General features: G+C 45.9%; 6 non-coding genes and 5 pseudogenes across 6 annotated transcripts; all 11 read left to right on the top strand.

Moving 5' to 3' along the window:
- Positions 1-55: 55 nt before the first annotated feature.
- On the top strand, positions 56-174 carry LOC125801834 (5S ribosomal RNA). The gene has a single exon (XR_007438993.1). It is a non-coding gene; the product is annotated as a 5S ribosomal RNA (ribosomal RNA).
- Positions 175-284: 110 nt separating this feature from the next.
- On the top strand, positions 285-403 carry LOC125801899 (5S ribosomal RNA; annotated as a pseudogene).
- Positions 404-513: 110 nt separating this feature from the next.
- Positions 514-632, top strand: LOC125802005 (5S ribosomal RNA; annotated as a pseudogene).
- Positions 633-742: 110 nt separating this feature from the next.
- On the top strand, positions 743-861 carry LOC125801775 (5S ribosomal RNA). Its single transcript, XR_007438935.1, has one exon. It is a non-coding gene; the product is annotated as a 5S ribosomal RNA (ribosomal RNA).
- A 110-nt stretch (positions 862-971) lies between these two features.
- LOC125801841 (5S ribosomal RNA) lies at positions 972-1,090 on the top strand. Its single transcript, XR_007439000.1, has one exon. It is a non-coding gene; the product is annotated as a 5S ribosomal RNA (ribosomal RNA).
- A 110-nt stretch (positions 1,091-1,200) lies between these two features.
- Positions 1,201-1,319, top strand: LOC125801827 (5S ribosomal RNA). Its single transcript, XR_007438986.1, has one exon. It is a non-coding gene; the product is annotated as a 5S ribosomal RNA (ribosomal RNA).
- A 110-nt stretch (positions 1,320-1,429) lies between these two features.
- On the top strand, positions 1,430-1,548 carry LOC125801867 (5S ribosomal RNA; annotated as a pseudogene).
- Positions 1,549-1,658: 110 nt separating this feature from the next.
- On the top strand, positions 1,659-1,777 carry LOC125801894 (5S ribosomal RNA; annotated as a pseudogene).
- Positions 1,778-1,886: 109 nt separating this feature from the next.
- Positions 1,887-2,005, top strand: LOC125801996 (5S ribosomal RNA; annotated as a pseudogene).
- A 110-nt stretch (positions 2,006-2,115) lies between these two features.
- LOC125801875 (5S ribosomal RNA) lies at positions 2,116-2,234 on the top strand. Its single transcript, XR_007439014.1, has one exon. It is a non-coding gene; the product is annotated as a 5S ribosomal RNA (ribosomal RNA).
- Positions 2,235-2,344: 110 nt separating this feature from the next.
- LOC125801801 (5S ribosomal RNA) lies at positions 2,345-2,463 on the top strand. Its single transcript, XR_007438960.1, has one exon. It is a non-coding gene; the product is annotated as a 5S ribosomal RNA (ribosomal RNA).
- Positions 2,464-2,500: the final 37 nt, after the last annotated feature.

Raw genomic sequence — 2,500 nt, forward strand, 5'->3', positions numbered from 1 at the left:
TGAAACCCAACATGGATGCAGTCGCCTAAGTAGTCTTGATGAGATTTCTGCAATCCCTTAAGGTCACACAACCCTGAGAACGCCCGATCTCGTCTGATCTCGGAAGCTAAGCAGGGTTTGGCCTGGTTAGTTCTTGGATGGGAGACCACCTGGGAATACCAGGTGCTGTAAGATTTTCCCCTCTTGCTTCTATGACCATGGTCTTGTTATACATTACTAGTGTATGATCTAAAACCCAACATAGATGAAGTCGCATAAGTAGTCTTGATGAGAGGTCAGCAATCGCTTAAGGTCACACTACCCTAAAAACGCCCGATCTCATCTGATCTCGGAAGCTAAGCACGATTTGGCCTGGATAGTACTTGGATGGGAGACCACCTGGGAATACCAGGTGCTGTAAGCTTTTCCCCTATTGCTTCTATGACCATGGTCTTGTTATACGTTACTAGTGTGTTATTTGAAACCGAACATAGATGAAGTCGCATAAGTAGTCTTGATGAGAGGTCAGGAATCGCTTAAGGTCACACTACCCTAAAAACGCCCGATCTCATCTGATCTCGGAAGCTGAACAGGGTTTGGCCTTGTTTGTACTTGGATGGGAGACCACCTGGGAATACCAGGTGCTGTAAGCTTTTCCCCTCTTGCTTCTATGACCATGGTCTTGTTATACATTACTAGTGTGTAATCTAAAACCCAACATAGATGAAGTCGCATAAGTAGTCTTGATGACAGCTTTGCAATAGCTTACGGTCACACTGCCCTGAGAACGCCCGATCTCGTTTGATCTCGGACGCTAAGCAGGGTTTGGCCTGGTTAGTACTTGGATGGGAGACCACCTGGGAATACCAGGTGTTGTAAGCTTTTCCCCTATTGCTTCTATGACCATGGTCTTGTTATACATTACTAGTGTGTTGTTTGAAACCCAACATGGATGAAGTCGCCTAAGTAGTCTTGATGAGATTTCTGCAATCCCTTAAGGTCACACAACCCTGAGAACGCCCGATCTCGTCTGATCTCGGAAGCTAAGCAGGGTTTGGCCTGGTTAGTTCTTGGATGGGAGACCACCTGGGAATACCAGGTGCTGTAAGCTTTTCCCCTCTTGCTTCTATGACCATGGTCTTGTTATACATTACTAGTGTATTATCTAAAACCCAACATAGATGAAGTCGCATAAGTAGTCTTGATGAGAGGTCAGCAATCGCTTAAGGTCACACTACCCTAAAAACGCCCGATCTCATCTGATCTCGGAAGCTAAGCAGGATTTGGCCTGGATAGTACTTGGATGGGAGACCACCTGGGAATACCAGGTGCTGTAAGCTTTTCCCCTATTGCTTCTATGACCATGGTCTTGTTATACGTTACTAGTGTGTTATTTGAAACCGAACATAGATGAAGTCTCATAAGTAGTCTTAATGAGAGTTCTGCAATCGCTTACGGTCACACAACCCTGAGATCGCCTGATCTTGTCTGATCTCGGAAGCTAAGCAGGGTTTGGCCTCGTTAGTACTTGGATGGGAGACCACCTGGGAATACCAGGTGCTGTAAGCTTTTAACTTTTTGCTTCTATAACCATGGTCTTGTTATACATTACTAGTGTGTCATCTGAAACCCAACATAGATGAAGTCGCATGAGTAGTCTTGATGATAGTTCTGCAATCGCCTACAGTCACACTACCCTGAGAACGCCCGATCTCGTCTGATTTAGGAAGCTAAGCAGGGTTTGGCCTGGTTAGTACTTGGATGGGAGACCACCTGGGAATACCAGGTGCTGTAAGCTTTTCCCCTCTTGATTCATGACCATGGTCTTGTTATACGTTACTAGAGTGTTGTCTGAAACCCAACATAGATGAAGTCGCATAAATAGTCTTGATGAGAGTGTTGCAATCGCATACAGTCACACTACCCTGAGAACGCGCGATGTCGTCTGACCTCGGAAGCTAATCAGGGTTTGGCCTGGTTAGTACTTGGATGGGAGACCACCTGGGAATACCAGGTGCTGTAAGCTTTTCCCCTCTTGCTTCTATGACCATGGTCTTGTTATACATTGCTAGTGTGTAATCTAAAACCCAACATAGATGAAGTCGCATAAGTAGTCTTGATGAGAGTTCTGCAATCGCTTACGGTCACACTACCCTGAAAACGCCCGATCTCGTCTGACCTCGGAAGCTAAGCAGGGTTTGGCCTGGTTAGTACTTGGATGGGAGACCACCTGGGAATACCAGGTGCTGTAAGCTTTTCCCCTCTTGCTTCTGTGACCATGGTCTTGTTATACATTACTAGTTTCTTATCTGAATCCCAAAATAGATGAAGTCGCATAAGTAGTCTTGATGAGAGTTCTGTAATGGCTTACGGTCACACTACCCTGAGAACGCCCAATCTCGTCTGATCTCGGAAGCTAAGCAGGGTTTGGCCTGGTTAGTACTTGGATGGTAGACCACCTGGGAATACCAGGTGCTGTAAGCTTTTCCCCTCTTGCTTCTATGACCATGGTCTTGTTATA

Source organism: Astyanax mexicanus, chromosome 4 (genome assembly GCF_023375975.1).
Source record: "Astyanax mexicanus isolate ESR-SI-001 chromosome 4, AstMex3_surface, whole genome shotgun sequence".
Classification (NCBI taxonomy): Eukaryota; Metazoa; Chordata; class Actinopteri; order Characiformes; family Acestrorhamphidae; genus Astyanax; species Astyanax mexicanus.